Source organism: Elephas maximus, chromosome 15 (genome assembly GCF_024166365.1).
Source record: "Elephas maximus indicus isolate mEleMax1 chromosome 15, mEleMax1 primary haplotype, whole genome shotgun sequence".
Classification (NCBI taxonomy): Eukaryota; Metazoa; Chordata; class Mammalia; order Proboscidea; family Elephantidae; genus Elephas; species Elephas maximus.
In genome coordinates this window covers 37,366,833-37,393,928 of record NC_064833.1, presented here as the reverse complement: position 1 = coordinate 37,393,928, position 27,096 = coordinate 37,366,833, and the positions used below count along the sequence as shown (strand labels likewise).

The 27,096-nt window shown below is 40.1% G+C and overlaps 1 long non-coding RNA gene across 6 annotated transcripts in view; it reads left to right on the top strand.

Moving 5' to 3' along the window:
- LOC126058770 (uncharacterized) overlaps positions 1 to 27,096 on the top strand; it is a 275,999-nt gene that overhangs the window by 93,123 nt on the left and 155,780 nt on the right. The window contains exon 4 of one of the 6 annotated variants that reach the window (XR_007513288.1): positions 24,201 to 24,896. The exons of the other annotated variants lie outside the window; for them this stretch is intronic. This is a non-coding gene — a long non-coding RNA (uncharacterized LOC126058770). Of the gene's footprint in view, positions 1 to 24,200; positions 24,897 to 27,096 lie in introns of those variants that run through there. 6 annotated transcript variants of the gene reach the window in all.

The window sequence follows — 27,096 nt, the reverse complement described above, 5'->3', positions numbered from 1 at the left end:
TTAGGAGCTCCCAGTTATCTGGTTTCTCTTCATCATTTTTAGTAATGCGTTGTATTCTGTTTATGCCTTGTATTAGGGCTTCTAACGTTGTCCCTATTTTTTCTTCCATGATCTTTATTGTTTTAGTCTTTATGGTTAGGTCTTCGATCCATTTGGAGTTAGTTTTTGTGCATGGTGTGAGGTATGGATCCTGTTTCATTTTTTTGCAGATGGATATCCGGTTATGCCTGCACCATTTGTTAAAAAGACTATCTTTTCCCCAAAACTGACATTGGGCCTTTGTCAAATATCAGCTGCTCTTACGTGGATGGATTTATATCTGGATTCTCAATTCTGATCCATTGGTCTATGTGCCTGTTATTGTACCAGTACCAGGCTGTTTTGACTGCTGTGGCTGTATAATATGTTCTAAAATCAGGTAGAGTGAGGCCTCCCACTTTCTTCTTCTTTTTCAGTAATGCTTTACTTATCCGGGGCATCTTTCCCTTCCATATGAAGTTGGTGATTTGTTTCTCCATTATATTAAAAAATGTCGTTGGGATTTGGATCGGAAGTGCATTGTATATATAGATGGCTTTTTTGGTAGAATAGACATTTTTACTATATTAAGTCTTACAATGCATGAGCAAGGTATGTTTTTCCACTTATGTAGGCCCCTTTTAGTTTCTTGCACTAGTACTTTGTAGTTTTCTTTGTATAGGTCTTTTACATTTTTGGTAAGATTTCTTCCTAAGTATTTTATCTTCTTGGGGGCTACTGTGAATGGTATTGATTTGGTGATTTCCTCTTTGATGTTCTTTTTGTTGATGTAGAGGAATGGAGACCCATTTTTATAGTAACCTTTAAAAGTTAAGCTTCTGACAGGTGACAGTTCTCCTGGGTTATTACACGGAAATCTTCCCTGCCATAAAGGGAAGAAACTTGTATTTTCTTCACACACCCAGGTTTGCATTGATAGGATTCCGTGGCTTCCTTGGGATCCTGTTCTAAGCCAGAGTTTCTCAGCCTCAGCATTATTGACATTTGGGGCTGGATTATTCTTCGTTGGGGGCAAGGAATTGTCCTGGGCTTCACAGGATGTTTAGCAGCATCCCTGATGTCTACCCACCAGATACAACTAGCATCAACCCCTCCTTCCCAGTCTGTAAAAACCCAAAATATTTCCAGATAATGCCAAGTAACCCCTGGGGGGCAAAATCATCACCCAATTCAGAGCCACTAGTTTAGGAGTTCATGTTTTGTTTTTTTTTTATTTAATTTTATTTATTTATTTTTTGTTGAAAATACATACAGCTAAACATACATCTATTCAACAATTTCTAAATGTATGATTCAGTGACACTGATTACAGTTTTCAAGTTGTACAACCACCCTCACCCTCCTTTTCTGAATTGTTCCTCCTGCACTAACATAAACTCACTGCCCCCAAAGCTTCCTAAGTTTGGAGTTGCTGTTGTCAGTTTGATCCCATATAGTTATCTAAAATAACACTATGCTCAAGGCAAACAGTCTTTACCAATTAAGCTAAACTATTTTTTATTTAAAGAAGACTTCAGGGGATATTTTTCATTTAAGGTTTAAAGATGATCTCAGGGAAATAGTTTTGGGAGTTCATGCAGCCTCAGTGGCTCCAGAAAGCCTGAATTCCATGAGAATTTGAAATTCTGTTCTGCATCTTCCCCTTTTTGATCAAGATTCTTCTATAAATCGTTGATCAAAATGTTCAGCAACGGTAACCAGGCACCACCCAGTTCTGGTCTCATGGCCAAGGAGACATTTGTTCATAGAAGCAATCAGCCACACATTCCATTTCCTCCCCCTATTCCTGATTCTCCTTATTCTGCTCTTGCTCCAGGTGAATAGAGACCTATTGTATCTTGGAAGAGTTCATGTTTGAGGTTCAGAAAATGTCAGGTTTTGAATTGGAATGAAGAATATAAGCCATACTTTGAGACAGAGTTTAATAAAGTAATTAGGTTAACGGATACCGGCATGAAACAACACTGGAGGTCAAGGAAGTGGACAGAGCAGTGCAACATAACTAGTACCAAGTGTTAAAGACCCAAAAGTAAGGGTGAAGGAAAGACTGGTGCCTGATAAGGAAAGACCCGGGAGTTTCCAAATGAACAAAATTAAGGAATAAATGTGTCCAGGAGACTGAAAGTTTACCCAAAGGCCTTGGGCTATAGTTGTTGAGTTCTTATTCCGTTATTTTTATGTTTAATTATTTTGCAATCTACTTTGTCCTAGAGGGCCACTATGAGTTGGAATACACTTGACAGCACACAACCGCAACATGCTTTATTTCTTTATTTAGTTTATATTAATGTTGTATAATACATGGTACCCCCACGTGTCTGTCAGTTTGTCGTACTGTGGGGGCTTGTGTGTTGCTGTGATGCTGGAAGCTATGCCACCAGTATTCAGATACCAGCAGAGTCACCCATGGAGGACAGGTTTCAGCTGAGCTTCCAGACTAAGACAAACTAGGAAGAAGGACCTGGCAGTCTACTTCTGAAAAGCATTAGCCAGTGAAAACCTTATGAATAGCAGTAGAACATTATCTGATACAGTGCTGGAAGGTGAGCTTCCCAGGTTGGAAGGCACTCAAAAGATGACCGGGGAAGAGCTGCCTCCTCAGAGTCAACCTTAATGATGAGGATGGAGTAAAGCTTTCGGGACCTTCATTTGCTGATGTGGCATGACTCAAAATGAGAAGAAACAGGTGCAAACATCCATTAATAATCAGAACCTGGAATGTATGAAGTATGAATTTTGGAAAATTAAAAATCATCAAAAATGAAATGGAATGCATAAACATCGATATCCTAGGCATTAGTGAGCTGAAATGGACTGATATTGGCCATTTTGAAACAATCATATAGTCTACTATGCTGGCAATGACAACTCGAAGAGGAATGGTGTTGCATTCATCATCAAAAAGAACATTTCAAGATCTATCCTGAAGTACAACACTGTCAGTGATAGGATAATATCCGTACACCTACAAGGAAGACCAGTTAATATGACTATTATTCAAATTTACGTACCGAACGCTATGGCCAAAGATGAAGAAATAGAAGATTTTTATCAGCTGCTGCAGTCTGAAATCAATCGAACATGTAATCAAGATGCATTGATAATTACTGGCGGTTGAAATGCAAAAGTTGGAAACAAAGAAGAAGGATCAGTAGTTGGAAAATACGGCCTTGGTGATAGAAACAATGCCAGAGATCGAGTGATAGAATTTTGCAAGACCAGTGACTTCCTCATTGCAAATACCTTCTTTCACCAACATAAACAGTGACTATTTTTTTCTTTTATACACATGGACCTCACCAGATGGAACACACAGAAATCAAATTGACTCCATCTGTGGAAAGAGACGATGGAAAAGCTCAATATCATCAGTCAGAACAAGGCCAGGGGCCAACTATGGAATAGACCATCAATTGCTCATATGCAAGTTCAAGCTGAAACTGAAGAAAATCAGAGCAAGTCCACGAGAGCCAAAATATGACCTTGAGCATATCCCACCCGAATTTAGAGACCATCTCAAGAATAGATCTGACGCATTGAACACTAGTGACCTCAGACCAGATGAGTTGTGAAATGACATCAAGGACAACATCCATGAAGAAAGCAAAAGGGCACTCAAAAGACAGGAAGGAAAGAAAAGACCAATATGGATGTCAGGGGAGACTCTGAAACTTGCTCTTGAGCGTCCAGCAGCTAAAGCAAAAGGAAGAATTGATGAAGTAAAAGAACTGAACAGAAGATTTCAAAGGGCCTTTTGAGAAGACAAAGTAAAGTATTATAATGACATGTGCAAAGAGCTGGAGATGGAAAACCAAAAGGGAAGAACACACTTAGCGTTTCTCAAGCTGAAAGAATTGAAGAAAAAATTCAAGCCTCGAGTTGCAGTAGTGAAGGATTCCATGGGGAAAAATATTAAACAATGCAGGAAGCATCAAAAGAAGATGGAAGGAATACACAGAGTCATTATACCAAAAAAATTAGTCAATATTCAACCATTTCAAGAGGTGGCATAAGATCAGGAACCGATGGTACTGAAGGAAGAAGTCCAAGCTGCTCTGAAGGCATTGGCAAAAAACAAGGCTCCAGGGATTGATAGAATATCAATCGAGATGTTTTAATAAACAGATGCAGCACTGGAGGTGCTCACTCATCTATGCCAAGAAATATGGAAGACAGCTTCTTGGCCAACTGACTAGAAGAGATCCATATTTATGCCTATTCCCAAGAAAGGTGATCCAACCGAATGTGGAAATTATAGAACAATATCATTAATATCACACGCAAGCAAAATTTTGCTGAAGATCATTCAAAAACAGCTGCAGCAGTATATTGACAGGGAACTGCCAGAAATTCAGGCCGGTTTCAGAAGAGGGCGTGGAACCAGGGATATCATTGCTGATGTCAGATGGATCCTGGCTGAAAGCAGAGAATACCAGAAGGATGTTTACCTATGTTTTATTGACTATGCAAAGGCATTCGACTGTATGGGTCATAACAAACTACAGATAACACTGTGAAGAATGGGAATTCCAGAACACTTAATTGTGGTCATGAGGACCCTTTACATAGATCAAGAGGCAGTTGTTCAGACAGAACAAGGGGATACTGATTGGTTTAAAGTCAGGAAAGGTGTGCGTCAGGGTTGTATTCTTTCACCATACCTATTTAATCTGTATGCTGGACAAATAATCTGAGAAGCTGGACTATATGAAGAAGAACGGGGCATCAGGATTGGAGGAAGACTCATTAACAACCTGCGTTATGCAGATGACACAACCTTGCTTGCTGAAAGTGAAGAGGATTTGAAGCACTTACTGATGAAGATTAAAGACCACAGCCTTCAGTATGGATTACACCTCAACATAAAGAAAACAAAAATCCTCACAACTGGACCAATGGGCAACATCATGATAAACGGAGTAAAGATTGAAGTTGTCAAGGATTTCATTTTACTTGGATCTGCAATCAACAGCCATGGAAGCAGCAGTCAAGAAATCAAAAGACACATTGCATTGGGTAAATCTGCTGCAAAGGACTTCTTTCAAGTGTTGAAGGGAAAGATGTCACCCTGAAGACTAAGGTGCGCCTGACCCAAGCCATGGTATTTTCACATTATATGCATGTGAAAGCTGAACAATGAATAAGGAAGACCGAAGAAGAGTTGACGCCTTTGAATTGTGGTGTTGACGAAGAACATTGTATATACCATGGACTGCCAAAGGAACGAACAAATCTGTCTCGGAAGAAGTGCGGCCAGAATGCTCCTTAGAGGCAAGGATGGCGAGACTGCGTCTTACACACTTTGGACATGTTGTCAGGAGGGATCAGTCCCTGGAGAAGGACATCGTGCTTGGCAGAGTACAGGGTCAGCGGAAAAGAGGAAGACCCTCAATGAGGTGGATTGACAGTGGCTGCAACAATGAGCTCAAGCATAACGATTGTAAGGATGGCACAGGACCGGGCAATGTTTCATTCTGTTGCGCCTGGGGTCGCTATGAGTCAGAACCGACTCGACGGCACCTAACAACAACAACAATACATGATAAGCTGTATTTTAAGAGACACACGTTAAGCCATGATCTGTCTTAATATTCCCAACTGAGAGAAGTTAATCACTTGGCATAAGACTCAATTGTGCCACCTGGTGTTACAAACTTCAAACTACAGGTGAAAATCCTGAGAAAGCTTTTTGGGCCTGGTGGTGCAGTGGTTAAGCACTCAGCTGCTGACTGAAAGGTCAGCGGTTTGGGGGGAGAAAGATGTAGCAGTCTGCTTCCATGAAGATTTGTGACTTTGGAAAACCTATGGGGCAGTTGCTCTGTATCCTGTAGAGTTGCTGTGAGTCGGAATTGACTGGTAGGCAAAGGTTTTGGTTTTTTTGGTTTAACAGGTAGTTTCATTCCTTTCAGGGACAGAAGACGCGACCAAATGTTATTGATAAGCACTTAAGAAGTTTCTCTTTTCAGTGGTATTTGTGTCTTTGCTGTGTTTTTACTAGTTTCAAGTCTCTTTTGGGCAAGGACTATATCTCATTTGCCTTTGTATACCTAATACGATCCTTGGAACACAGTAAATGCCATTGAATAAATATCTATCGAATAAATGGTGAATAAATACCGCTTAAGACTCAAAGAAATGTGTCTCTCATTTAGAATTTCATGCACAGACAGGCACGTTGTGGCGGACTGTGTCAGGATAAGGAAGAAGCATTATCATATGTATGTAGCGTAAGCAGTTTTTTTGCCATCGACTTGGGAGATAATCCTTATAGAACAGACCTATTTAGCAAGGGGGTCCAACAGTATTTTAACGTGGTCTGCGGCACTTGGCCTTGTCTTTACGAAGAACAGGACCGTCTATGTTTTCCACCATACTCTCACCTTCGAGCCACAAGTCTCCTCTTCGTAGCTCTAGCTACATCAATCCTTCTGCAACCAAAACACCTGTGTAGCTCAATGTAGCCAATTCACTGGCAGTAATTAGAGAATTTATTAAGTTTTCTTAGACCCCACTCGCTCCTGAATTTGCATGTCTTTTTTGAAGATTCGTATGAAATAAAGATGTAGAGTTATCTGTTATAGATATTCTCTTGTATTTCATAACGTGGTTGAGTGCCATAAGATTTATAGCATAAGAACAATGCCCAGATTTATAAAATCTTGTGGAGTTTTGCCAAAACAGAAGGAAAAGAGTCAGTGGCATTCTTCTACTTTTAAGTATTTATTTTGTAGATTGATAAAATAATCACTTTCATTCCTTTTTTTTTTTTTTCCCACTCATTCCTTCTATAAACATGTGTGCTTATTCAGTGTAGAGAATTGTGCTAAGAGCTTAAAGGCCTTAAAGTGAGTCTCTGGGTGATGCATACGGCTAAGGAGCTCAGCTGCTAACAGAAAGTTTGGGAGTTGGAGTCCACCCAGAGGAAGAAAGAATAAAGGCCTGGTGATCTACCTCCAAAAAAATCAGCCACTGAAAACCCTATGGAGCACGACTGTACTCTGACACACATGGGGTCGCCATGAGTTGGGGCTGCCATAAATTGGGGTTGACTAGATGGCAACTAAAAAAAAAAAAAAGGCAACTACTGCTGGTAAAATAAGAATGTAAAGGCTTTAAAGTTTGAAAATCTGAGTCTCTTTCCTCCAAGAGTTTAATCCATTTGGAGTAACTTGGAGGAGGTAAGGTACACTGTTAAAAAAAAAAAAAAAAAAAAAAAGGAAAGAAGAAAGTATGTCAGCGTTACATACAAATGCAACCAGTACACCTTTATAAGCCCTTGACTACAATCTGTGATTATAGTTTTACGTTTGAATATGCTTATTCGGTGTAATGAAGTGAGAAGTTGAGTAGAGTAAATCCTCACTGTTCGTCCTGTTGTTCATCATTTTGTTAATTCATTGTTGGGAATAAATGAATCCTAATCGAGGTTCCCTTAAATGTACTAGCTAAGTGCAGTCATGCTCTTATTAACTATCAGTTTATTGAGGGAGGAGAGTAGAAGAGAGAAGTGCTTTTGTCCTTTCTTAAAGGGGAGATTTGGGCTATGGTTTCAGTTATCACACACAAAGTGTTGGAAACATCCAGAGGATGGCAGAGAAAGCAAGAACTGGATCCATGAAAGAAAACACACAGAGTCCCTGGTGAGGAAATACTCAGGTGTAAATAATTAAAATATTTGGTAGTGCCGGCTCTACTAAAAAAAAACAAAGCTGTTGCTGTCAAGTTGATTGCAACTCATAGTGACCCTACAGGACAGAGTAGAACTGCCCCATAGAGTTTCCAAGGAGCATGTGGTGGCTTTGAACTGCTGAAGTTTTGGTTAGCAATCATAGCTTTTAACCACTATGCCACCAGGGCTCCCCTACTAGTATGTGTGATTTAACAGTCTTTTTAAATGGGGAGGGCAGGTGTTCTTATTCTCATTTTACACAAGAGGAAAATTGAGGCTTAGTGATAATAATTGACCTGATCTACCATTTTTAAGTGTAAAAGTGGTAAGAATAGAAGCCAAGATTTGGAAATCAGATCATCTGATTCTGGATTTGATGTTTTTTCCTCACTTTACCAAGGTCTCCCCTACAGCTGGGAGTAAACACAGACAGGGGATGTTGTTCATTGCTGTTTGTTAACTGTTTCTCAAAAATTCATCCACCCTTTTAGCAGGTTTTTTTGTATGTCTAACATACACAAGACCATACAACAAACTTATTTCCCACTCGGAAGATAGAGATGAGGCAAGAGTGAGGGAAAGTTGTTGCTGTCCTAAAGGAACCATGGAAGTTTCTCCTAGAGCTACACTCTTGCTCTCTTTACTGCCACTCCAAACTCTATATTATGTTCAGTGCGACCACTGTCCTTCCAGAACTCTTGGCCTAAACCTAGAAATTTCTTTATTTGTTCTTTGAGACCTACACCAAATTGGTCATCAGATCTTTCTCCAGGTTTCTCTAATTTTCCAATTCAGGCAGTCCAGGCCTTTATGACTACATGTTTTAATTTCTTAATAGTGTCTTAAACCACTCTTCTTAATTCAGTATACTTGGCATGAAGCTGCTGGAGCCATATTTTATCAATGTATTTTACAATCTATTACCCTAAGAATATATAGTGTCTCTCATTTCTGACTGTGTCCCACCTGTCACGGATTCAACTGTGTCCCCCCCAAAATATGTGTCAACTTGGTTAGCCCATGATTCCCAGTATTCTGTGGTGGTTCTCCACTTTGTGATTGTAATTTTATGTTAAAGAGCATTAGGGTGGGCTTGTAACACCCTTACCAGGTCACATGCCTGATCCACTGTAAAAGAAGTTTCCCTGGGGTGTGGCCTGTACCACCCTTTATCTCTCAAGAGATAAACAGGAAAGGGAAACGAGCAGAGAAGGGGGACCTCATACCACCAAGAAAGCTGCACCGGGAGCAGAGTGCTTCCTTTGGACCCAGGGTCCCTGCACCTGAGAAGCTCCTCAACCAGGGGAAGATTAAGGACAAGGACCTTCCTCCAGAGCCAATACAGAGAGAAAGCCATCCTCTGGAGCTGAAGCCCTGAATTTGGACTTTTAGCCTACTTTACTGTGAGGAAATACATTTCTCTTTGTTAAAGCCATCCACATGTGTTATTTCTGTTAAAGCAGCATTAGATAACCAAGACACCATCGTATCATAACCCCAGCCAAGTATGATGGAATCTACATTGTCTAGCTGCCTCTCCTTCCTACTAAGTACTCCTCAGCACAATTTCTAGATAGACTAAACTCTTTACCATCCCCACCACGTGTATTTGTTTACTATTCCTCTCACTTGGAATTATTCCTGAAAAATAAAAAATGAAATTAACAGTATCAATCTTAAAGGACTAATGTAAGGATTAAATAATATGTAAAATTCTCTGCCTTGCATAGAATCAACTTTAATAAGCAAATAAACCATCCATGCTCACCCTCTCCATAAACTTTAGTCCATGTTGTCCATCCTTTTGCTTGGGGCAACCCCCTCAGGACTTATATGTCATTTATATGATAGTGTTATGCACTTAGGCTTGCTTGTTTGTTTACTATCGCTAGGTCTTTTCTACTCAAGGAGCTTGTAAACTGCTTTAGGTAAAGAGCCATATTTATGCTCAAGCACACGTATGTATGGGTGTGTGAACGCATATGTGTTCTTTGTGACACTCCTTATAGTACCGTGGATACTATAGTATTAAATGAATATCTGTTACAACTTGGGATGTAGGAGATGCAATATTTCTGAATGAATAAATAAATAAAGGAACTCATGGTAAACAACTAGCGGGTGTTCAAGATTAGTCACCTAACATTATTCTTCAAGGAGCAAGGCTGCCTATGAGGGCTTCCTTGTAATCATTTGCTCCTTTTCCAGCCAGCATTCTTGCCTATTTCCTCTCCTTCAATTCCCACATCCAGTCAAGCATTATGTTTTGTCAGTTCCGTTTCCCTCATTGCTCTTGAATCTATCTTTCTATTAGTTCAGGTCAATGTGGTCTCTTGCTTAGATTTGTACTTCACAGGGCAATGTAGATGCATCTTTCTGAAGTACAGTGATGCTGACATCGCTCTTCTGCTTAAAGCCCTCTATTGGTTTGTTTGCATATTTGTACATCTGATCTCTATAAGGAGTTAGTTAGTCCTCTTCTGTGTTCCCCTAAAAAACAAAAAAAAAACAAAAAACCTGTTGCCGACGAGTCAATTCTGACTTATATTGACCCTATAGGACAGAGTAGAACTGCCCAACAGGATTTCCAAGGAGCAGCTGGTGGATTCCAACTGCCAACTTATTGATTAGCAGCTGAGCTGTTAACCACTCCACTACTAGGGCTCCCTGTGTTCCCATAGCACACCCTTTTTCATTACACTCTCACTCTGCATTGCCCTTTTGATTTACTTGAAGATGGAATGTTATTTGAGAACAGACACTGTGCCTTTCCACCATTATATCCTCAGATCCTAACGTAGTAGCCAGAGCACAGTAGATGTTCAATAAATATTTATGGAATGAAGAATAAATAAACCAGGATATAGTTATCGAAGGCAACTATTCTGGTTTTTTGATTTGGCCTTCAATGTTTTAATACACCTTAGTTTATAAGCAATACAAAACCCAATCCAAACTGGCTTTAGAAAAAATATAATGCAATACTTAAATTAAAAATCCAGGGGTAGGGTTAGCTTTAACCCAAAACCAAACCCAGTGCCATCAAGTCAATTCTAACTCATAGTGACCCTATAGGACAGAGTAGAACTGCCCTATAGGACTTCCAAGGAGCGCCTGGTGGATTTGAACTCCCAAACCTTTGGGTGGCAGCCATAGCACTTAAGCACTACACCACCAGGGTTCCCAGGTTAGCTTTAGGTGTAGCTTAATGAGGATTCAAATATTGCCCCTGGGATATGTTTCCTCTCCAGAAGGAGTGAAGGGAAGGGGGACAGGGTGAAGGAGTAATATCTTAGGTTAGGTTCCCTGGAAGCAGAACTGTTAAGGATTCTTGTGCAAGGGATTTATTTGGTGTGTGTGTGGGAAGGGTGGGGTGCTCTTATGAGAAGGGGTCTGAGGAAAGCAGATATGGGCATCCATTGTGGAAAGCCAAACAAGGATATGGTTTCAGCAGGAGACTTGACCCCATGGGGAGCTCCAGAGCATGAATTATGCCATGAAGTTGGTTCCACCTTAAGACAAGGGGACTGGTCTTTTGTACTCCAGTGTCAATTAGTCATTGGCTGTGGGCTGTCCCAGGAGGGGTGTGCATATGTAAACTTCTGTGTTGAGTCTGTTTTTAGTCCAGAGGATTCAAAATCAACTCTACCAGCACCCAACAACAAAAACACAGTCTGTTAGAGAAAATTTCCCACTTTTACCTTTTAGGTAGGGAAAGAGAAAGAAAACTTTACTCCTAAATTCTATAATCAAATAATTTAGACCTTGTTTTGTTTCATATCATCAGTTGGTAGGATCTGGGGAGAACCTTTAAAAACAATCAGAACCACCACTGACTTCTCTGACAGGGATCACAATAAATGGTCCCAGACAGAAAAAAAAAATGTAGAACAAAATTCATATCCACACACACACACACACACACACACACACACACACACATATACACAAACAGACTTACTGGTCTGACAGAGACTGGAGGAACACCCAAGATGGTGGCCCCGGGACAGCCTGCAAACTCAGAACCAAAGCCACTCCAGAAGCCCACCTTTCAGCCAAAGATTAAACAGGACTAGAAAACAACCCTGGTGGTGTAGTGGTTAAGTGCTATGGATGCTAACCAAAGGGTCGGTAGTTCGAATCCTCCAGGGGCTCCCTGGAATCTTTATGGGGCAGTTCTACTCTGTCCTATAGGGTTGCTATGGGTCAGAGTTGACTCCACGACACTGGGTTTGGTTTTTTTTTTTTTTTTGGTCTAAAACAAACAGCAACACGGATGAGGAACGTGCTTCTTAGTTCAATCAAGTGTATAAGACCAAATGGGCGACACCTACCCAAAAGCGAAGGCAGGAGGCAGGAAGGGACAGGGAGCCTGGATGAATGGACACTGGGAGCCTGGGTGGAAAGGGAAAGGGGGAGAGTGCTGACACAATGTGGGAATTGCAACCAAAGTTACAAAACAATTTGTGTATACATTTTTGAATGAGAAACTAATCTGCACTGTAAACTTTTACTTAAAAAACAATCAGAACACTTTTAGATGAGAGGAAATGAGATGTTTATATTTTATTGAGGAGCCATGAGACACTTAAAATACTTGACCTACCTAAAATATGAAGAAGGCATGCCACCCGATCTTTTTCTTTTCTGTCTGTCTTTTAGTTTCCTTTAATTAGCTCTAGGTAGTAGACCTTAACGTATCTGGCAGATGGTACATTCACACACAGTATGAATCATTTTCTTTCACAGTCCCTTACTTCCTGCAAGCATTGCAGTAGATTTAAAACAATCATGCATCTTAGTGGTTGCCACGTTCAGATTTCAATTTGAACATATGTCTGTTATAGTTTCTGAACCCGAGTTAATGTCTTAAAGGGACAACTATGAGAAAATTCCTTAATTGGGGTTCTGTTTGAGCTTGATTATTAAGGATAATGAGCATAACTGTTTATCAGTCTAAGTAAGCCCCTCTGCCATGGAAACATCTGTCATCTGAAAATACTAAGGCTATGTACTTTGCTGGCAAGTATAGGGTACAATTCCCTTCCAACGCTGAAATTTAGTCTTACTGGCCACCAAGCATTTGTTCCTTACTTACAGTACATGAATCCTAATTTGATCTGTAACTTGATTTGGTCTATTAAATTGTTCTGATCCTGTTCTTTTAGGGGTATGCTCCTCTGCTCCACCCCCAAATTTTAATTACTCTTTAAATAGCAATTTAGAGCCCCTTTCATGATGTAGGTTCAGTTGTTGAGAGACTCCTGGAATTAGGCCCAGTGGGTGGTATTATGGGTATATGTGAACAATGTACTATATACAGTCATTGCTGGGTACAGAGACCACTGCTTGTGGTATGTACATTCTTCATGGACTAAGGGATGATGCGATGCTGGGTTTCTCAAAGGTCAGTAACTGGCTTGCTGTCTTCACAATTTTTGCCATACCAGTGTATCACCTGTGCATTTTTTTTATTTAACACTTTTCTTTAAATTAACTCACATTTAAAAGATCTACTTACCACTCTAACCAAAAATCCATTGCCATCGAGTCAAATTCTGACTCGTAGTGACCCTATAGGACAGGGCAGAACTGCCCCATGGGGTTTCCAAAGAACGCCTGGTGGACTTGAATTGCCCACCTTTTGGTTAGTAGCTGAACTCTTAAACACTATGCCACCAGGGTTTCCATTTACCATTCTAGTCCCATCTTAAGTAGTAGCAGAGATTTGATGTGCCAGTTATATCCCTTATTGCATTAGTTCTATGGAACCATTTCTCACATTGTTAGCAGATCTGAGGTCATGATGTGTCTTACAATTGATGCCAATTACCATCCTATACTCTCTGTAGACCAGGCAGCAGTCATTGCCTGACACCTTCTGGTAAGAAGAAGAAGGCCTCAAATAGAAACTTGAAGAATGGATGTAGGTGGCATGGCTGAAAATCCCAAGACAAGGGGAGATCGCTCTTTAAGAAATGTGACTACACCAAGCCTATTGGTGGCATAGAGAATGATATTATGTGGGAAAACGTGGACATTGTTAACTTTGATTTTAAAAGTAATCCAGAAAAATTGAAAACTTGATTGAAAAGAAATTAAGGAATATTTTAGCCAATTAACTTGCTTATATATTCTTTTTTATGTATGCCCCACTGAATTTATTTTGAAAATCAATGTCTAAAGAAGTACAAAAGATTTCTTTCAGTAAGAATAAAATGTAAATGTTAAGTGATAAGAACATATTGGGTTGTGGCAGTTTTTTTTTAATTATTTTCTTTTTTCCTTTTGTTGTTGGGTGCTATCGAGTAAAATATTGGTGCATATTGCAGTTGAAAGTGTCTTAAATTTGATGGAATATTGCATTATTTTCTAATATGCACTAAAATAAACCCATGACAATTTACCCATATACAACCTAAAAACTTCTCAAGTACCTCCAGTGGGTCACGTGCCATGTTTGAGGTAACATTGACATTGGAATTAAGTGGGATCAGTTGTGGGTTGGACTCTGGCCTTATTCACTCATTAGTAGTTTGATTTGAGCAAGTTACTTGCTTGGTAAGTTTCAGTTATTTCATCTTTTAAAATAGTGTCTTGAGTTGGGCTCCCCTAGGATCAGACCCCGAGACAAAAAATTGAGTATAAATAATACTGAGGATCCTAAAAAGCAATGGTAGAGCAAAGGGAAAGTGAGCTGCAAGGCAAAATGGAAAGCAACGCCAAAAAAAAAACCTACTGCTATCGAGTCCTCTTTGACTTATAGCGAATCTATAGGACAGAGTAGAACTGCCCCATACGGTTTCCAAGGAGCGACTGGTGGATGCAAACTGCCGACCTTTAGGTTAGCAGCCAAACTCTTAACCACTGCACCACCAGGGCCCCAATGGCAACACAGGAAATGTTAATGAGCAGGTTACCACTGTGGACATTTGGGACTGGATCCCACTGGGGACCCATGAGTGATAGTGAGGAATATGCCTCAGAGTTAACCCATCTAAGGGGCAAGAAAGCTAGGGTATTAATCTATCAAGCACAGCTCTTTACTGGTTGGAGGCTGCTCCTGGGATGTTAACTCCCTAACATTTCTGGCCTACTCCATGCACAGCCTCACATGCACCTGCAGCCAGAGAATATCCTGAAGCAGAGAAGTGCTGGTGTTTGCAGGAGAAAGCTGTTGACCTGTCTACAGACAGGACACCAATAGAACCTCCTCCATGGGAATAATAACACTTACCTCAAAGTGATCAGACAAAAACACTTAGCATAGCCACTTGCATATAGTAAAGTTTAATAAAAATTGGCTAAGATTATTATAGGGGCCCTGGTGGCATAGTGGTTAAGAGTTCAGGCTGCTAACCATAAAGGTTGGCAATTGGAATCCACCAGCCACTCCTTGAAACCCTATGGGGCAGTTCTACTCTGTCCTATAAGGCCACTATGAGTCAGAATCGACTTGATGGCAACAGGTAACAGTAAGGTTAAGATTATTACAGATGGTTCTCATCTTGGACTGTAATTCATCTCACCATTCTGTTGGGCTCCAGTTCAATATTCTATAGCAATCTCACACCATGTAAGGCTTCGCTTTTGTAGGTCCTCAAACCATTTCTTCTGTCTAGTTCCAGTTGCCACAGAGTCAATTCCAACTTATGGTGACCCCATGTATGTCAGATTAGATTTGTGCTCCATAGGGTTTTCAATAGCCGGTTTTTCAGAAGTAGATCACTAGGACTTTTTTCTAAATGGTGGACTTGAGCTGCCAAAAAAAAAGGTTGGCAGCCAGGTGTGTCAACTGTTTGCACCAACCAGAGGCTCCACTTCTCCTATACCTCTTGGTTAGCGTGTCTTCACTCCAACTGGCCAATTAGCAAAACTTTGAGAAGTATGATCTCCTCTTTACATTTTGACATGATACTATTGCCCTTCTGTAACATGGCATTTTAGAGGATTTTCCTTTTTTTAATATTTGTTCACTTGGTTTTACTCGTAACAAATATTATGCATTGAAATTGTTTTAAAAATAACTTTATTTTATTCACCAATAATATGAGAATTTCATACTCATATAAAGATCAAACAATTATGTCTAATCCTAACATTGAGCTAAACACTCCTAATATTTTGACATATTTTTCAGGTCTTCATATTTTTTTTGGACATTTGTTGGTTTTCTACCTAGAACTAGCCCCCTCCTTTTTCTCTCCTAACTTCGCCTGGATTTTTTTGGATGTGAACACTCATTCACCACTATCTGTAGTTGTTTTTGTTGTTGTTAGTTGCCGTTGAGTCGTCTCCAACTCTTGTAACCCCATGTGTTGCAGAGTAGAACTGTTCCATAGGGTTTTCTTGGCTGCAATCATTACAGAAGCAGATTGCCAGGCCTTTCTTATGTGGAGCTGGTAGGCGGGTTCAAATTACCAACCCTTAGGTTAGCAGCTGATCGAAAACCACTTGTACTACCTAAAACCAAAACCAAACCCATCGCCACTGAGTCGATTTCAACTCATAGCAACCCTATAGGACAGAGTAGAACTGCCCCATAGGGTTTCCAAGGAGTGGCTGGTGAATTCAAACTGCCAACCTTTTGGTTAGCAGCCATAACTCTTAACCACTGTCTACCACTTAGGCTCCTCCTATGCATAGTCCACCTCTAGGAATGGTCTTAATTGGCCTAAGTCTTTCAAAATAATCCCAGCTTTTTGATAGAATTTTTGGTTCAGGCACATGCATGTAACCCAAATGTTGTCATAATACCTACGATGACCCAATCAGATTTAATGGAAGGGTCTTTGTTTGATGATTGGGAGGCACCCTTCCCCTCTACTGGACCAGAGTGAGAAAGCCTATAGCCTTGATTGCTGATGACAGCCTTTCATCTTATAAATCTGAGTGGTTTAAGCCTTAGCTACCATTGTGGATGACAAAGTAGAGAGAACTAAAGAAAGAATGGGTTAGATCTATTCTAAGACACAGCCAACTTGAGAGACTCTTGAATACCAAAACCAAAAACCTGTCGCCATCGAGTCGATTCAAACTCATAGTGACCCTATAGGACAGAGTAGAACTGCCCCATAGAGTTTCCGAGGAGTGCCTGGCGGATTTGAACTGCCAACCTTTTGGTGAGCAGCTGTAGCACTTAACTACTCTGCCACCAGGGTTTCCAGACTTCTGAATAAAAAAAAAAAAAAAAAAATTTTTTTTTTTCTGAATAGATGGGGATAATTCAAATTGCTCCTGCATATCCAGTGAGGTGCCAAGAATGTTTCCTTAAAGCTCCTTATGAAAGACAAGAATTCATAGAAATGGAAAATATAAATGATCATTTTTCCACAGATTGGGAGGATGTGTAGGGTGAGTGTAAATCCTTTTGGAAAGACACATGGTTTTAACAAATACCCCTGAAAAATACCTCTCATCTTTTCCCTTTTATAGGGAAATGTGCCTGAATGTTTGCATTTCTCAGGGGAAGAGGAAGTGAAAGAAGAGCCCTGGCTCTCTCTTCTTATGAAAGACTCCAAGTTTGGTGCTGGGGTTGCATTGTGCTCTGAACCCAGCCCCAGGCTTGTGGGAGTGATTGTGTTTATTGGCCAGATGTTCAAATGTGGAAAAGGATGAGAGATTGCTGGGGCCAAGGATCCTTAATCCTCATAGCTCTTTACTATAACTTTAAGTTCCTGGGGTGCTCTGAGGAGGGGACACTTATGAGAGCTTTGGCTCTGGGTCCTTGGTTCTGGCCAGCTGGGTTGGGCCACATGACACTACTATGGCTCAGACTGCCTCTATTTGAAACCAGGCTCCCTTATTTTCTACCTTTATAATTTCAGGCAAGTTCTGTAAACCCACTGAGCCTCAGTTTCCTCATCTGTAAGAAATATACTGTAACGGCACTTACCTCTTAGAATTGTGGTGAAGATTAAATAAGAAAATGATTGTAAAACACTTGGCACAATACCTGGCACAGAGCAGCTGCTCAGTAAATACTAACTACTACTACTGCTACATGGTAGTGTGAATGGGTAACACACTCAGCTGCTAACTGAAATGTTGGTGATTCAAGTCCACCCAGAGGCATCTTGGAAGATCTATTTCCAAATGATTACACCCACTGAAAACCCTATGGAGCACAGTTCTACTCTGATACCCATGGGGTTGCCATGAGTTGGAATTCACACCATGGCCAACTGGTACTGATACTGCTATCACCGCTATTGCTGTTGTTGTTATTATTACTTGCCTAAGTAGACTATAGTAGAAACAAAGATCTTATTCCTGGACCCTGACCCTAAACTTGTGTTTGTACTCTTACCCCTTCTATGGTGAGAACAGAATCTGAAGGAAAAGTAAAATGAGTCTCTGCCTTAAGAGCTGTCGTCCTGGAGCAGATTCACCCCATCCTTTGGTCTTCCTGGGGTGGGGGTATCTTCAGTGAAAGACGTTTCCTCAAGTCTTTCATATCCCACTAGCCCCGTGGAAAACACATTGTCCAAGTAGGCAAGCCAGAGCAGCCTTCTAACAGATGACAGAGTATCAGTCCCTGCTCAGTTTGACAAAAGCCCTGCTTCTAGCACTGCCACCCGGAAGCATCTTTGGCTGTGATCCTTCTTGTGATCTTCCTGGGCAGTGGCTGGAAGGAGGGAGCAAAGAGTTGTGAGAAGAGGTGACTTGAGCTGTCCCTAGAGTTCATGATATTGTAGAACCTTTGTAATGCAAATTTGGACATTACTTTCAGTTTATAAAATGCTTCATCAATATTTCCTACAAATCCTACTGAGTATTAAAAAGCATAGCAGAGCTCCTTAGAGAAGACATGAAACACATGTGACCCACCAGCATAAAAATTCATGCATATAATTTCTAGTAATCCATGGAATATTAGCGGTAGATTAATTTGGGTAGGGATGGGGCATGGTATAAATGAGCCTGGGGGTTAGGGCTGAAAAGAGGCAAAGGGGAAGGAAACTGGTATCTTGTCTATTCCAGGTGCTTTATATATGTCCCATCACAGAAAGAGCTATTCAGTGTGATGAAGAGTGAACTGACCTAACAACACAGACAATAGCAGCAGGGTCCAGATTCAAGCCTAGGTCTGTCTGATATGAAGTCCAAGTCCTGCCCATTAGCATTGTGCTCTACTTTCCTTTAAAGAGAAAAAAACTATCCTGTGACGAAGCTAGATGGAACTTTTATGTCGATAGTTTGCACAGAGATAACACAGCATGCCTGCTATCACCATGGTTATTTGACAATGTTCTGCAAGTGTTGGCCGACTTATGTATGAAAATGTTTATCCTACTGGACCTCAATGGAGGCTTCTGTTCTGGCAAGGCCAGACTCCAGCACATGTGCCTTTGACCATGCTGTTTCTCACACCTGGGATGCCCTCTTTCCATCAATTAAACAACGAATACTTCTTCCACGTATTTCCTGTTATTCCTTTTTGCCTTGTCCTCAGTTTTGGTGGTCAGGCCTGCAACTTTCACCCCTAGGTCAGATGGCAGACATCAATACTTGGGCTTTATTTCCAAAGCTTATCCCTAGAAATAAATATTTTAAAAATTGCATGGTAAATAAGTACAAAACTGAAAATAGATAAAAGTTCCCAGGGCTGGTGAGGAGGAAAACAAAAGCACAGAATCAGAGTGGGAGAGGTTTTATGTAACTGGGTCTCTAAAAAGCTGGCTTTCAGGAGGTTAAATCCTGGCGGTGAGGTAGGTAATGGAATTCTCGTTAGTTTGGGGAATTTGAGAGCAGAGATTACCTCTGTCTCCAGACTCCAGGGCAGAGCCTGGGGAAGTAGTAAATCTCTAGATCTTCCTCTGCTTCCAGTTGATATAGGGCAATATAATGATGCCCCTAGAAGGGGCCCTGAGGCACTTTCCTGTGTGGGGTATGTAGAAGGTGTTCCCTCCAGAGAAGCCTGGACAGAATGTCCAGGCAGCCATTGTATTAAAGGGGCCTTGCATTTGGGGCCATGAGGGGCACAGCTTTGAACTGTGTGGAGTGATAACCAAGGTGCAGATGGTAAGGAGGACATGCAAACAGATGCCAGTGTAGATGGAGGACAGCAAGACCCAACACACCCCCGTTCCCATACCTGAATGTTATGGAAGACCCTCCCCCCCACTCCTGCTTAATTTAGACCTTGTGAGAGCCAGAGGGGTTCCTGGACTGGTGCAGATTAAGGTACTGTCCCTCAGTAAAACGGGGCTCAAAATAGAAATTAAGTTTAGTGTAAACAAAAACATCTGAGTTGGTGAAGTGATATTTGGGGATAATTGAGATAGGCTGGTGAGGTGAAGGATGGCCACTCCATGCCCCACAATGGTCCAGTTTCCCTTTTTCTTTTCAGTCTAGGAATTGCTTCCTTAATAAGAAAATCCTGTTCTTCAGCCTGATGAAGTTTTAGGTCACTACTTGCCCAGGAGAGAAAAGGACCATTACTTTGACAAGGAAGTGGTTGAGAGCAGACAAGGCCCTGGGAGGGAAAGTGGTTAGGGATACTTCAGAGACAACTCCACTAGCTTTGTAATCCAATAAATTTGCATAAGGACGTTCCATCCAGCAATAGGGAGGAAAGTCATGGGTAGAATCATTGGAGATGCAGCTTACTAGCATAAAACAAGGAGAGAGGTTGGTGGGAGACTCTACAAGTCACAAGTATTCACAAGTAATCAAGCAGATGTAAAGATGAGAAAAGAATGATAACATCCAGTGTCAGTGAGAAAAGCTCTCAGGAGTATAAATTGTTCAAAACCTTCTGGAGGGCCATTTGGTACCATGGATCAAAATATAAATGGTTTCCCTTTGACCCAGAAATTCTTCTAGAAATTTATCTAAATAGAATGATCAGACAAGTGTGAAAGTATGTATCTGCAGAGAAGGTGACCCCAGCATTGGAAACCACGAACATATTAATAAGCTTAGGGGGCAGTGAGTTAATGGGGGAGGAACACTTAGGAAAAGGAGGGTGAGAATGGCCGCACAACTTGAGACAGTAATCAATGTCATTTAATTGTACATGTAGAAATTATTGAATTGGTGTATGTTCTGCTGCGTATATTTTCAACAACAAAAATAAATTATTAAAATTATTTAAAAATATATATGCAAATGAATCTAGAGTTTTTATGTTGGCATTGCAATGATTATGCAGACTTATATTTATTAGCAGCATGGTAAGTTGTCTAAGATACGTTATTTGGTATGAATGAATTAAAATATGCATAGATAAAAGTGTGGAGGTCATTACACCAAAATATTACAGGTAGATGTTTGGGGGAAAGTGGTGATATTCAAGTGATTAAAGCTGGTTTCTACTTTCTCCTTTTTACTTTGATGAATTATCGGAAAAACTCTTTTCAAAAGAGTATGAGTTTTATTTGTATTTATTCAAGTCCTGGGGCATCCTGGACCAGGTGACCTCCAAGTTCCTTCTCTCCCTGCATGCTAAACTTCTGTCCTCCATCCTGCAACGTTCTCTTCCTTCTCGAAACTTCTGAGGCAGCTAAAACCCAGGTTCTGCCCAAAGTAGGGGTTCAATGAAGCTTCTTTTTGTTAAAGATGCTATTGGTGATGATACTGTCTTATGCTGTTTCTCTAACAGCTTTGTGAGTTCAGCTACACTCTAAATGATTGGGGACCAGAAACCAAGCATTACAGTGACTTTTTTTTTTTTTTTTTAATGAGACACAACTCTTACACCCTTCTGAGAATCCAAGAAGCAATACATAATCTTTTGTGGATTAATTAGGGTGTGGAAGGCTATGAAGGGAAAAAGACCACCTTGGATTTACATGGAATTTCTCCAGTGGGGCATGAAAGCCTGGAATGGTTCTAGGATCAGTTCTAATCACCTCAAGATGATCAGAATTGCAGAGCAACACAGTACAGGAAGAATGTGTCTACCTGCCTCTGTCCAGAGACGTTTCCCTTCCCTCCTTCCTATTGTAAACACCAAAGCTGTTTTTGCAGCATCAGGGGAAACCATGTATGGAACACTGAACTTCTGACTGGGTCTGTTTGCGATACAAACCTTTTGTTCTTGGGTTGGAGGGAGAGCCAGGGCTGTGTCATCCTTGAGTGCAATTCAAGGATAAAGTCTGAAAAGCAATGATTTAAATTATATACTGCTCCCTAATTGTCGATGAGGCACGCCAAGAACTTTAGTTGCTAGTAAATCGTGGAGAAAGAGAGACAGAGACAAAAGAAAGAAGGAAAGATGCAAGCTAAGAAAGAAAGAAGTAAGGAAAAAATCTGGAAAAAAGTTAATCCAGGAATTTTTGCAGATGTCAGACTCTTTCTGAAAGTAGTTGTAAAACACTTTTGAGGATTTTGAGCTGTGTTTTCTGTACAGTACTTTAGGAAACTTTGGGAGCCCAGGAGACAGACTGGAAGTCAGAAAGACTGACTGGAGGACTAGCTGTTATTAACCAGTCTTGTGACTTTGGACTAAGTACAACCTCTCTGGGTCTTCTCTTAAAAACAAGGGAATGAACTAGGAGATCACAAAGTTTCCTTCTAGCTCTAACATTCTGTGTCACACAAATTATAAAAGCATGCATTCTAAACCTACCCACATGCTCGTTTTTCCACTTGCCATTGTTTCCACTTTTGCCCTAAACAGTGATGGCTTGAAGAAGTTCTCATAGCTCCTCACAGAGTAATGGCCCTGCCCCCATGGCATACTGATGAGTACAGTTCCCTTTTGTTTGCTTAAAACCTGAGTTAAGGAGTTGCCCTAAAGTTTGCAGTCAAATTAATTACAAGGCCCCAAATCCTTTACTTGATGATATTTAGGTTTGATAGCTGTTCCATTTCTTATCCAAATTCTTGAAGATTCATCAGAAATCTGTGTGGGTCTTAGTTCTTACTAGCATACTAAAACGTTATTCTGTGGCTGTTACCTCTCAGGATTGGAGTAAAACAGCAGTTATGGAGAAATTTCAGTTAAAAAAAGTTTTAACTAAGGTATACCATGTAACATGCATTAGTACACTGAACATAAATATAATTGGTTCAGTTTTTACGGATGTACACACCTATGTAACCACCACCCAGATTAACATATAGAGGATCCCAGCATCCCAGAACACATTTCCTCATGCCTCTTTCTAGTCAATGTCCCCTTCCCCCAAGGTCATTGCTATTTTGAGTTCTGTCTATCAATTGACTTTGTCCATTCTTATGCTTCATATCAGTGGACTCATCCAGTATTTATATCTTGTGTCTGGCCAGAGAAGCCTGTAGGTTCACTTCATTGTAACCATTTATGTTACTGTCTGGTCTGAGCATCTCTCGGTAACTGCTGTGGTCACCAGCATGGTTGCTGACCTATAGTATAGGTTGCCTGGTTGTTGTCACGTGTACTGCTACATGCAACAAGTACTGCACCATTCTACTCAGAGGACTTAAACTCATGTTTAGAGTTTCAAATCTCTTTAACCGGGTGCCACACAGGTTAGGGAATATGTGGCGAATCCGGGAAAAACGTCAAACTGAGTCACAAACAGATGAACCAGACTCACAGGGGGATCACCATAACTGTGAAAAGGGCATAACTTGTTCCCAAGGCTGCTTAAAATCAATTTTATGGTGGTGCAATAGATGTAACAAAAATGTGCCATCTTAACCATTTTCTGTGTGTGTGCAATGAAGTGACGTTAATGACATTCACCATGTTACGTTACCATCACCACTATCCATTTCCAAAAGTTTTACATCACCCCAAATAGAAACTCAGTGCTCCTTCAGCAATAGCCCAAGGATACTTTTTTAAAGGGCATAATAAGGAGAGGAGTCTCACTGATGAATGAAATATATGCCTGATTCACTTGATTTAAACACCTATCCGGAAATACAAACAACCTGCTATTCAGAACAGTGTCACTAGATGGGGATCTTGAGTCAGTGATCGCTGGCTTTTTTTTGTTTGCTTTCTTCATTTGACTGTTTTGCTAGAGTCTGAAGACACATATAATACAAGTTTACAATTTTGGCATTTCACGTTTTTGCTGAACTTTTTGGGGATGGTAATTTGGAGTAAAATGTATTTAGTTTTAAATGTATTAGCTTAATTAATTTCTCATCTGGGGTCCTGGGGAGGTGGAAGCGCCCCTAACGGGCTGGCTGCGTGCTATTTACCTGCTGTTTATTTCTGGCAGAAGCTACCAGTGTTTATTTTCATTGCCCCCACAGGGTGTGGCTGTTTGTAAAGACTCCCCTTATAATTGATTAAAAGAAAAAATCTTCACTAGTAATTACTTTGCTGCAGCCAACAAGTGACCTCAACTGTTTTATTTTCATAGAAGAAGCAGTTTCAATTGCTTTTTCTAAAAAATAAAACTGTAGTAGCAGAAGCTAATGTTTTTTGTTCTTCTTCATTCTGAATGAAATTCCCAAGGGATTTTTATACTTAATCACAGCTTGACCTTATATAGAAGTATAAAAGTACGAAGAAAAAAACCTTTGCCTTTCTCTTTTATTTGTCAAGGCAGTCAAATACATCTTTCTGGAATAAAATCCTCAGTCTGCTGAAAACAATGACTGAAGCGGCTTGTCTTCACGTGTAAGTTTCCTGCAAACTCAGGAGCTGGACAGTTTTGCCTGTAATGTGCTGACCTTCTTCCTAGGGACAATGTGGCCATTTAGCTTTGGCTGCTATCTGAAATGAGTTTGAGTGTCTCCGCTCATTTCGTAAGAAACACAAATAAAGCCCACATAATAAAACATGCAGTTTGGGATTATTGCCAGCCTCTGTTCAGAAAGTGCCCAGAACTACGTTTCTGAAAACGGAATTCCTGTGCCATATAGATAGAGGCTTCCCTGCTTCCAGATGGGTCCGGTTGGAGGGGAAGGAAGGAAGAAAGAGAAGAAAAGAAAATTATACATCGTGAGGTATCACGCTGGAGGAAATGACTCTAGTGATCCAGACTGAACACCCTACAGTCCAAGGACCCTACATTCTAACCGTGGGCACATCTGAACCTCTGTGATTTAAAGTGTCAAGCCAGAGGCCCTGCTTTTCTCTTTCCTGTTCTGCTTTTGCAGCCTCTTCAAAGCTGCTTAATAAAGGATGATACGGACTTCACTTCTCACTGCCTTTTCCTATGTCTGCCGCAATTTCCTAACCACAAGGCCTTCCACAGTGACCACCTGTTAGGGCGTCTCCACCTATCCAGGCAGAGAATTAGGCTCCAGAACTTGGCTGTGACTAAAGAAGGAGTTTGTCATATAACTCTCTGAACTGATTTTCATAACTGTGGGACATTATCCAAGAAATATCTCAAATTTTGGACTCCAAAAATTGAGAAAGGATATTTTGGTTTACTTGTTGTTCCTTAGATTTGTTTTTCTTAAACAAAAGCAAACCATGTTCGTTACAGAAAAAAAAAAAAAAAAATTCTACTAAACACAGGTAATTCAAGTGAAAAAAATTAAAAATTATTTGTAATCCTGCCATCTAGAAGTAAACCCTATTTATGCCTTTCTGTTTATCCTTCTATAAACCAAAGGTCTACAGGTATATATATAAAATATTTTTACAAAAATGGGGGTCCTTCTGTACATACAGCTTTATGACTTCTATTTTTACAAAATGCTACATCATACCTTTCCATATTACCAAGCATTTATATATAACATCATATTTAATGACTGCCTTGTATTCTATTACAAACAATCCGCTGTTGTTGGACAATAGTTTTTTCCCCCAATTTTACAACAGTAATTAATATTCAAGGGAGATTATTACTATGTATTCTAATTTTTAGAAATATCTAATTTGGAGTACTGACTATTGAGAAGTTTGTTCTCATATAAGAAGATATGCCTCTTATAGGAATATGAAGAAGGTGAATCAACATTTGTAAGTAATACAACATTTTTCCCTTTTCCCATATTTAAAACACCCCACTCCACATGTACTGTACCTGAATTGTACACAAATACCTGAATATTCCCCAATGGTACGCCATTTTAATGTAATGGTGAAGGGTTACTTTAGAGTCAATTCTAATGTGAGTAAATGGAAAAAAAAAAATGCTGGGAATACAAGATGCATGAAAAATGTTGAAAGTCTTTATTGGGCTTGAAATGATGAGAGTTTACACAATTAATCATAGGGGGATGTTTTTAGTCACAGAAATGATCATTAGTACTGCACTAGAGTTAAGTAATCTTTATAGCAATATAAAAATGCCATTTCCCTCTTAGATCTTACCGCGATTTTGTCTTCCTTTTATGCTCTTTGGCATTACAACACTCAGTAATTGAATGCTACTTAATAATGAGAGTGGGTAATGAAACCAGCTAAGCTAATGTGTCCATGGAAATTTCTGAAGCACAAACCCCAAGTATCACCACAGTACGTTGTGTTAGCCCAAAGCTAGGAAAAAGAGAAATTAAGTTGCTATTATTGTGATGTTAAAAATTACCCCATATCTTAAATTATTAGCCTTTGTTCTTCTTTCTTTGTAATGATGTTTGAAGATGTAAATCCTGTGTTTCAGCCTTGGCTCACATATTTATCAATTGCTTTGGTGGGGGCGGTCACAAATTTTAACTATCCTTCATGAATTATAAGAATGCCTGTGGTAGCTTTTTGATAAACAGCTCGTATTTGATCTTTTTTGACAATGAGGCGATAACAAAGACATTCAGCGATTCCCACTTGCTCACGTGAGACTATAGGTCACTGGTTAATGGTGAGCCTCCGGAATCAGAGGGACTTCTATTATATCTGAGCACTGCCATATACTCTTTGTGTGAACATGTATGGTCTGCTACCTCCAGAGAGTGTTGCACCTGAAAAATGAGGTTAAAAATGTGAGGATTAAATGAGGAAATGCAGTGTCCACCCTGTGGCTGACACAGTAAAGGAGTTAGAAAAACTGTTCACTATTGTTATAAAAAGTTGGCTAACCACAGTTGAATGTTTAATGGAATGAAATTACACTTCGTTTTGCCCCCAAAACAAAATGCCTATTTGGTCAGAATTAAGTGTGTCATCATCTAACTAAAAATTCCTCGAGAAGTTAGTTCAAACACATTTACATGTATAGAAACAAAAGCATACGACATTGGTCTGTGATGTTTTGACATTATTCTCTTCGGTGAAGTGACCCTTCAGCTGAGATCCATGTATTCTTATCACAAATGCCTTTTCATAATGGTCTTTAGTAAATGTAACATATTGAAAATAGGAAAAGCTGCCTAAAGTATCACTTAATGAAACACCTTAAATTTAAAAAAGCAAGACTATCTCTTGTGCCTTTGAAATATAACTTAATTGGCTCCAAACATGCGCAGTTGGATTTTGATCTCAGTTTCTCTTTCTCTCTCTATAAAATCTTTGATTTTGACTATAAGACCTGGTTTAAAACTCAACT